The sequence below is a fragment of the Chelonia mydas genome, chromosome 1 (genome assembly GCF_015237465.2).
Source record: "Chelonia mydas isolate rCheMyd1 chromosome 1, rCheMyd1.pri.v2, whole genome shotgun sequence".
Classification (NCBI taxonomy): Eukaryota; Metazoa; Chordata; order Testudines; family Cheloniidae; genus Chelonia; species Chelonia mydas.
Genome location: NC_057849.1, coordinates 33194706 through 33205304, shown reverse-complemented (window position 1 = coordinate 33205304; position 10599 = coordinate 33194706).

The window sequence follows — 10599 nt, the reverse complement described above, 5'->3', positions numbered from 1 at the left end:
CTATTAAGAAACAAAAACAAAAAGAAGGAATAAGGTGGTTTGCATTTCTAAGTGTATTTATTTCTCCAAACTGAAAGTAATTAATTTTTTCTGATTTGACTAATAGAAGATTTCGTAACCAAAAAACTTCTGGTCTCTGATGTTTAAAGCATGCTGTGCTGGACATCCTGTGCAGCGAGCAATCTACATTGTATCCAGCTACCAATATTTTGGTGAAGTGTCTTTGAAGATGAGTTAACTGTTTGAAGTGCAATATTAATTGAGTTAATACCTGAACACATGCATTTCCATCCTGAAAAAACTATTCCCATGCTTATTTAAGAACATTACAGTAATAAATGGGCTGTTTTGACTTTTGATTTGTTATTTTATTTACGGTTCAAAATTAAGTAGTTTAATAGTTTTATAATAATTCCATTGCTATCAGATCTCTCTCCAATGTCTATATAAGTATTTCCCAAAAAGGATCACCACATTAGTCTCAGTCTTAATGACCTCTTGTAAAACAACAGATAATGAAAAGATAGCAGCATTGTATTGTGAACCTGTCAGATCTCAGAAGCTATAGCCGGTTCAGTCAATACCTAGACAGGACATCTCCAAGTGCTGTAGAATATAGCACTGGTATGAAGAATTCCACCTGTCTGGGTCAATATGGAATCGATGCCCAACAATGTGTCAGGGGCACAGTGCTGCTAAATGCGTCATCTTTCACATGAGCGGTAAAACTGACACTTGTGTAATCAGTAAGGATCCCATGGTGAATTTTGTAAAAGTAGGCGTTTTTTAACTCCAGTGATCTGGCCAGGCTCCAAATCAGCTAATTACATTTTAATCTAAGTGTTCCGGCACTTGCAATTAGACAATGTATTCTTCATCGCTTCCTACTCTGAACTGCTGCGCTATAAAACAGTTGCTGCATCCCATCTCAGAACTGGCTGCATTTTAGTGGCCAGCAAATGACCCCTTATCTACATCACCAGGATGTTGTGATACTTAAGCGTTCTATATATGATAGGGTTTTTATGTTGCCTTCCCCCCCCCCCCCGCCCATCACCAGAGCATCTACACGTGATCAGTAACAGAGTCCCTAGTGGTCTTAACTTTTGTAAAGTGTTTTGATATTTGGATAAAAATTGCTACATAAGAACAAAGGGTTATATTTTTAAAATATCAAATCAAGAGGCCATCACAGTGAACTGGGTAGCTCTAGTGACTGTGGTTTTATGGAGCCTTTTACCCACAGGTGCTAGAACTAGGGATGCTGGGAGTGCTGCCAGATCCCCTGGCTTGAAGTGATTTCCATCATACACAGGGTTTACAGTTTGGTTCAATGGTTCAAACAGCACCTCCACTATACAAATTGTTCCAGCACTCCTCCTTTCACCTTTGTGTTACTGGTACATGTCAGGTGAACAGTGACTAAAAGTTATTACCTTCTGATGACCAGTGGAATATATTAAATAAGATGGTGGCTCCATTTCCTCATCAACAGATGATAAAACAGAGAGGCTGAGGACAAAATGAGCATGGAGATTGAACTATTCACCTTTACTTAGATGAGGCCCCTCCATTTCATGGTTGGCAGAGGAAAGTTTGTGCTACAACTTCCAGGCTGTATCTGTTCTCTGAATAAAAAGACTCCAGGGCTGTTGGTCTGGCACCTCTCACCAGTACTCAGGTGACAATCAGAATATTCCGTACAACTGCAGCATAAAAGAATGAGTCCCAGCCACACTATTCAGTAGGATATATTTCGTCACAAAGATTTCAGTATAGCCCATCCACAGTCACACAAGAATAAGTACCATGTAGCAATAAATAATGATGTACAGATTGAACAGACAATGTACAAAGCCAGTAAGGAACAAAAAGCTCAAAGACTTAAAGGCCTTTTACAAGATAAATTCCAAGACTCTTTACAACTGGAATTTCTGGGATTATGGTCAGATTTTCATCATAACTTGTTCACTTGAAGGCCAGAGGCAAAATGCACACAGCTGCACGTAAGCATTTATACTGTTTTAGTTCTTGGTATCCGAATTGCTAAGTCACAAAACCTTCTTTTCATCCCTAAACATCTTTACAGACAAAGGGAGCAGTTCAGCATTGTCATTAATTCCTGTCCATGGCTTGTTCCTTCTTTAAGCTCAGCCTGGTCATGTCTCTGCATATGATGTCCTGACATCTAGCTGATGGTCAGATCTAGGTTGGACTGAGCTTGGTTGTGTGCGCTTTCTTTGGCATCCTATCATCTGTTTGTCTTCTGCAGTGTCCCGAGGTGTAGCAGAGCCGGAACAGCATTCTGGCACTTTTGCTGCACAGAGGATGTTATTTTTCTTTCAAAATGGCACCCTCTGCACAGCGTCATCTCACATTTACCATACATGCAAGGTCACGCCACATGGAAGATACCATTTTGGAGAGCCAAATGGCATCCTCCACACATTTGTGTGAGGTCACTCCAGTGGGGGTGTTCCAGTAGCGTACAGCCCATTCAGGACTATACCACTGACAGCATCCCCATCATTGCAATCTTTTTGGTTCTAGCCAATCCTGTACCCTGATTTCACATCCCGCTCTCCTAACATCATTTTTCTTAAGCTCCTTCTACTTTACACCTATCATCTTTCAAAGAACTCTGATCTCTACTTCCTCCAGCCTTCTCATGTCTGTTTCATTTAATGCAGCTGCTCCCAGACCATAGAGTAATGTTGTTAGTACACTGCTTTGATAAATTTTCACTCTGGTACCAAACAATGTTTTTATCAGTCCATAATTTCATCTGTTTCTGTGCAACACTCATAGCTAAGACACACCTCCTTTTAACTTCCACTGGCACTAATCAAGCTTCCTCGGTACATACAAGATTTTACAGGTTCTATGACTTCACCACTGATATATTTCAACACTATCCGTTGTTCCTTTTCCAACATGCAAACACTTGATCTTCTTGGCGTTTATTGTAAGTCCAAGTTGACTACACCAATTCTCCAAAGTAGAGAAGAGAATATCTTACACTATTTGACTTGAGCCAGGTGCTTCAATTTTCCACCAATTCTTATAACTTTTAGTACTTAGCTTTTATAATTGCAGTTATCTTATCTGGAACTCCATATGACTTTGCTACTTTCCATAATGCTTCCCCCCAAACTGAATCAAATGCTTGTGAAGTCAACGAAAACTGCAAACATCTTTAAAACCCATTTTCATTTTCCCCCACCATCAACTATCTGAGCATGAATATCTGATTAATGCAACTCTGGCCTGGTCTAAGCCCACGCTGTTCCTTGCCTATTTCCTCTAAAATTGGCCTTAATCTGTTAATAACTGCTTTCATCATGATTTTTCCCAGTACTGAAAATAAGCTTACATCACTATAATTATTGGGGATCATCAGTAACTCTTTTCTTCATGATTGTCTAAAGGCAGTAGTTGTACCATTCAGCTAGTATCTCTTCCTGCCCCTATACCTTCTTGAATATTTTTTCTAATGCTCTGATAGCACTCGTCCCACCAGCTTTTAGCAGCTCAGCAGTTATATTGTATATTCCTGCAGCTCTCATTTTCTAATTGCTTCACTGCTCTTCCTGTTTCTTCTTCTGATTACAGTTCAGTGCTGATATCCACACTGCCTTGCAAGTTGCTCTGTTTTCTAGGATGTCTAAAATGCTTGCATCTGGATCAGTGACAGGGTTCAGCACTTTGTCAAAATGCTCCTTCCATACTCTCAGCACCTATTTGGCTTTTGTTCTCAGTTCACCAGTAGTCTTTCTTACTGCTTTCATCATTGGCCTGATTGTGTTTCCATGCAATTTAACCTTTTTGTATATTGTTTTCTTCATGCCTCCTCTAGTTTTTGAGCCCCTTCCTTCCAAAATTTTTGCTTGTCCAATCGTTGTGATTTATTCACTGCTTTGTGCAATGCTTTTGGAAGGCAAGCTGATGAGGGTGGAACTGCTGATACCTGTTCCTAGCAGGCCAGTAGGCTCTGACATGGCATTCCCATGACCTGGACAGGGCAGACTGGCCCAACAAGACATTACATCTGAAACTCACTTGTTATAGAAACAGTACTGCGAACCAAACTGATTTATATGGATTCTGATCCACTAGCAAATAGAAATGGTCATAGATTTCAGATAACGGCTAAACACATATTGCGAGCTGGAATGATAGAACTCTATTTGCGTCAGGCCAGGCTCAGCTAGTAACAGAGGAGTTAAGGAAGTTATAAGTTTCCCTTAAAAACAACCAGGAGTCTGGTGGCACCTTAAAGACTAACAGATTTATTTGAGCATAAGCTTTTGTGGGTAAAAACCCCACTTCTTCAGATGCACTTCAGACCCACGAAAGCCTATGCTCAAATAATCTGTTAGTCTTTAAGGTGCCACCGGACTCCTTGTTGTTTTTGTGGATACAGACTAACATGGCTATCCCCTGATACTTGTCACAAGTTTCCCTTGCTGCCACACAGGAGATGCATTGCCTAGGTACAAGAAAGTCAACACTTGGAAATTACACTGTCCTTTACTCTGGACATTCAAGAGGGCAAGTGAAGCATAGAGATAAGGTTGCTACAGCAGTGGGCAAGAGAACAGTAATTTCATCAAACAGCTGGAAACTGGTGTCTGAGCAGATAGTAAACCTTGCTATGACAACTACCTACAATAAACTATGCACAACTGAGATCTGATGTTACATACACAAACAGAAGCAGGAGAAGAGAAAGAGAAGGACAGATTTATCAACAGCTAGATAGCACTGTAGATGAGATTCCTGATCAAGCTATGATCCTGATAATGGGAGATATGAATGCAAAGATTTGTGGCAGATATGAAAGCCAATGAACAGAGCTGGACCACAAGGCATTAGGATAGCAAACGATAATAGAGAAAGGTAAGAACTTGCTATAACAGGGGTTCTCAAAAACTTCATTGCACCACGACCCCCTTCTGACAACAAAAATTACTATGTGACCCCAGGAGGGGGGCCGAAGCCTAAGCCTGAGCCCACCCAAGACCTGGCTCCCCCAGGCCAGAAGGGGCCAAAGTTAAAACCCAAGGGCTTCAGGCCTGGATGGGACGGGCCTGTAATCTGAGCCTTGGGCTTCAGCCCCGGGGCCCCAGCAAGTCTAACGCCAGCCCTGGCAACCCCATTAAAAAGGGGTCCCGACCCACAGTTTGAGAACCACTGTGCTATAACATGCACTGATTATTGGTGATACTTGGTTTCCTCACAAAGACATGCACAAGGTTACATGGAACTCAGCAGATGGTTAAACCACAAATCAGACTGACCACATGTCAAGAGACCGGGTTGTAGGCAGTCAGGCATAGTGGTCAGAGTGAGAGTCATGCCTAGTGGGGAGAGTCCAAATGTCAGAACCAGGAATTGAGACAGAGTCAAAACCAAGAAGCAGGTCCAAAGATCAGAACTAGAGTCAGAATCCAAATGCCAGAGCCAAGAATCAAGACAGAGTCGGATCAGGAATCAGAGCTGAGGGTCAGAACCAGATCATTGGGGGCAGGGAAGACAGGAGCAGGGCTGGGTATAGGACAGGATCTAGGCTGAAGCTGTGGAGGAACAGGGCTTAGTGAGAGCTGAGCACAGGGAGGCAGAGAATCCATGGGCACTGAGCACCCAGTAAGCTACTGCTGCTGCTGAGTTTAAGAACCAGCCTGCTAACTTCTTCAGCCAATCAGGCAGGGCGGTCCATCAAGCTGCCTAGCTGGCTTGTTAGGGTGCCAGGAATGTGGCGCAGCTGAGGGCCTTACTCCTGACACCACATTGTTATCAGCAAAAAGCACAGACAATCACCGTTGGCACTAACCTCCAAGTGTGGCAGTGATCATGAACTACTAGTGGGAAAGGTTACAATTAAGTTAAAGTCTGAGAAAATGATGGGTGCAACTGGAGCCAAATTTGATCTTGATAAATTAAAGGATAACTTTGTGAGGGAGGCATACAAAGTAGTACTTGGGGGCGTTTCAGGCCATTACTCTGCAATGAAGAAATCTCACTACAGAATGGATGGGAACTATTCAAGGACACAACACAAAATGCAGTGGAGGAAGTAACTGGAAATTGTAAGCAAACAGAGGAAAGCTGGTCAAGTCTGTGAAAGAAGAATACTACAGGAAAAATGTAAACAAGCTAAGACCGCTGAGAAAGTGGAAGAAGTAAAAGCATTGCACAAAGCAGTGAAGAAATCACAAAAGCACCTCAATCCTATTATTGTGAGTGGAATTAGAGAGCAATTTCCGTGTGTGGGTGTGAGCACACGCGCACAACACATTAATGAAATGGGTTAAAATTTGACCAGATTCTGATCTCACTTAAGTCATGATTCTACAGCAGTCAAGCATGCACTCAAGGCACCCCTCCTCAGGACTTCAGTGGGACCCAAGCACTTTCCTGACTAGAAGTGCTTTTTGGAATCAGGGCCTATAAGTCCAGTGTAGCAGGGTGCAGTCTCTGAACGTTCCCCCCTGTGGTGAAGCATGCTCCTGCAGACACCTTGCCTCAGTTCCTGTCCTTTGTCTTCACCATCCCACACATCTTTCAGCACACTCAGCTGCTGAGGTGACTTTAGCCCTGTACTAAGTCACATAAGAGTCAACCTTTCCAGGGGATGAAAATCCAGACAAACCAAAAATAAAATCTTCTGCTCCTCTTGGGCTAAGCAATCCACCGCTGTCATAAAAATAAAGGGAAGAGTAACCACCTTTCTGTACACAGTACTATAAAATCGCTCCTGGCCAGAGGCAAAACCCTTTCACCTGTAAAGGGTTAAGAAGCTAAAATAATCTCGCTGGCACCTGACCAAAATGACCAACGAGGGGACAAGATACTTTTTCAACTCTGGAGTGGGGGGAAACAAAGGGTTTGTCTATCTGTGTGATGCTTTTGCCGGGAACAGATCAGGAATGCAGTCTCAGAACTTCTGTTAGTTAGTAAGTAATCTAGATAGAAATGCGTTAGATTTCCTTCTGTTTAATGGCTGGTAAAATAAACTGTGCTGGGTGGAATGTATATTTCTGGTTTTGTGTCTTTTTGTAACTTAAGGTTTTGCCTAGAGGGATTCTCTATGTTTTGAATCTGATTACCCTGTAAGGTATTTACCATCCTGATTTTACAGAGGTGATTCTTTTACCTTTTCTTTAATCAAAATTCTTCTTTTAAGAACCTGATTGCTTTTTCCTTGTTCTTAAGATCTAAGTGTTTGGGTCTGTGTTCACCTGTACAAATTAGTGAGGATTTTTATCAAGCCTTCCCCAGGAAAGGGGGTGTAAGGCTTGGGGGGATATTTTGGGGAAAGATGTCCCCAAGTGGGCCCTTTCCCTGTTCTTTGTTTAACATGCTTGGTGGTGGCAGCATAGGGTTCAAGGACAAGGCAACATTTGTACCTTGGGGAAGTTTTTAACCTAAGCTGGTCAGAATAAGCTTAGGGGGTCTTTCATGCAGGTCCCCACATCTGTACCTTAGAGTTCAGAGTGGGGAAGGAAACTCGACAACCCCTCTTGGGGGCTGTTCAGTTTCTGTCGTTTTATACTCTCTCTGGAATCCCCCCCCAGCCTGGGTCCTCTCTAGGGTTTCCAGGCATCTGGTTTTTGACCGATGGGGGAGGGAAGAGAAGCGGGGGACAGAGCCACAAGGGAAGAGGCAAAGCAGGGCAGGGCCTTAGGTGGGAAGAGGTGGAGCAGGGGCGGGGTCTTGAGGGAAGAGGCAGAGCAGGGGCGGTTTGCTCAGTGTCCGGTTTTCACAAATTGGAAAGTTGGCCACCTTAGTCCTCCCCCCTACATCAGGGACATCTGTTAGAGACCTCCTGCTCCTTGTAATGCATCCCCATTCTAGCTGTCCTCCTCAGCTGAGCTTTTGTTTTACATATGCCAGGTGCTCTTCATCAGGCCCTACAGCTTCAGCTGGAAGGCACCTAACTACTCTCTGGTGGGGCTGGGTCCATCTCCTCTTAAAAGGCCAGTCACCTTGTGACACTGAGAAACTAAGAGATTATTAGTGTTTTTAATTTTTAGCCTAGCCAATGTAGTTTCAGGTACTATTTTTATCTAAATTACAGAGAAGGGCTTTGTTTTGCTGTCTTCTCAGCTGAACCATAAAAACACAGGGGAGATGCATTTCTGGAAGGTACTCAGTACAATTATGAAAGCTGTACAAGAACCAGAGCAGATCAGAGAAATAACAGAATGCCAGAAATATAGAACTGTAAACTATTTTGACTTGGTGCATGTTATATAGCCAAACTACCCCATAACAAAAATGTAATTTTATTTTAACATTTTAATTTACTAGAGGCTCTTGATGAGGCTTAGTCACAGAGAACAAAAGTGAGTGAAAAGAAGATAGGATGGTTTTGTGGTTAAAGCACTGGCATGGGACTCGGGAATCTGAATTCAGCTCCCAGCTCTGCCACAAACCGTTTGTATGATCTTGGATAAGTTACTTAATCTCTCTGTGCTTCAACTCCCAATCTTCAAAACTGAGATAGCACAGCACAGTGGTGCTGTGACAAAATATTCATTATTTGTGATGCAGTCAGCTGTCACTTTGATGGAGCTATACAATGACCTACATAAATAGAAATTATTCTCCTCTAATTTATGAGTTTGCTAGCAAGGAATGACACTTTTTCATGCTTTCTATTCTATAAAAGTCTACACACATTCCACTCTTTAAAATAAGGCATGCTTACCTAACTTTTATATTTTTCCTCCACAAAAATGTTAACATCATCTTCAAATTTATAGGTATCATGAAAAAACTTTAAACAAATACTCTTGCAAAATTAGTCATGGAAGGACTTCTAAAGATTTTTTTCTCTGCTATTCTTATAAAGCAGCCATTCTCAAACTGTGGGTTGCGACCCCATTTTAATGGGGTCGCCAGGGCTGGCGTAAGACTTCCTGGACCCCATGGGATGGAGCCAAAGCATGAGGGCTTCAGCCTGAGTGGCGAGACTCAGGTTACAGGCCTTCCACCTGGGCTTCAGCTTTCCCCCCACCCCCAGCTCAGGGCAGCAGAGCTCAGGCTTTGGTCCCCCTTCCTGGGGTTGTGTAGTAATTTTCACTCTCAGAAGGGGGTCACGGTGTAATGAAGTTTGAGAACCCGTTATACAGTATATTTAGCTCTACAGAAGACAGAAGAATGACTACAATTCAGTCATATAGTATAATAGCGAGTGATGTACAACGCTCTCGAGTACGCAGAGAAATTTCACAATACTTTCACATCGCACGTCTTTTGTTCTGATTGCTTAACAGCATGAAACAACAACAACAGACTACAATAGTCTGTAGAGCCGATGCCAATTTAAACAGGGTGTGCAAAGTATGAAAACTGCAATCCTGGTTCAAAATATTCTTAAGAAGGATGAAGAAAGAGGGTATTTGCACCTTACTGTTGTTCTCGATCAACAATATATTGCCCTATTGATGAGGAGAACAAACTTACATTTCGTTATTGAGGCCTAAGTGACCCACTTCAAACTGTTATTGAGAAAAGGTTACTTAATTAATTATTCCAATAAGATTTGCTTATATACAGTTTTGTTTCCTTCTGTCCTTAGCAGCCTTTATCCACTCTTGTCATAAACATAAAGGGAAGATTATCCACCTTTCTATATACAGAACTATAAAATCCCTCCTGGCCAGAGGCAAAACCCTTTCACCTGTAAAGGGTTAAGAAGCTAGGATAACCTCGCTGGCACCTGACCAAAATGACCAATGAGGAGACAAGTTACTTTCAAAGCTGGAGGGGGGGAACAAAGGGTCTGTCTGTCTGTCTGTCTGTGTGATGCTTTTGCCGGGACCAGGTCAGGAATGCTCTTCAGAACTTCTGTTAAGTTAGTAAGTAATCTAGCTAGAAATGCGTTAGATTTTCTTTTGTTTAATGGCTGGTAAAATAGCTGTGCTGAATGGAATGTATATTCCTGTTTTGTGTCTTTTTGTAACTTAAGGCTCTCCCTAGAGGGATTCTCTATGTTTTGAGTCTGATTACCCTGTAAGGTATTTACCATCCTGATTTTACAGAGGTGATTCTTTTACCTTTTCTTTAATTAAAATTCTTCTTTTAGGAACCTGATTGCTTTTTCCTTGTTCTTAAGATCCAAGGGTTTGGGTCTGTGTTCACCTGTACAAATTGGTGAGGCTTTTTATCAAGCCTTTCCCAGGAAAGGGGGTGTAGGGCTTGGGGGGATATTTTGCAGAGGGGGAAGATGTCTCCAAGTAGGCTCTTTCCCTGTTCTTTGTTTAACACGCTTGGTGGTTGCAGCATAGGGTTCAAGGACAAGGCAAAGTTTGTACCTTGGGGAAGTTTTTAATCTAAGCTGGTCAGAATAAGCTTAGGGGGTCTTTCATGCAGGTCCCCACATCTGTACCCTAGAGTTAAGAGTTGTCAAGGTTCCTTCCCCACTCTGAACACTTTCAGTTACCCCCTCATTTCCATGGGTACATGCATACACACACAAATGCACGCACTAGCTGTTCCAGCATTCTCTTCAAATGTTTACAGCTACAACATAGGTTCCTTTTATGTACAACCTAGCTAGTCTCTCTGTATATCACTATGATATGTCAATAT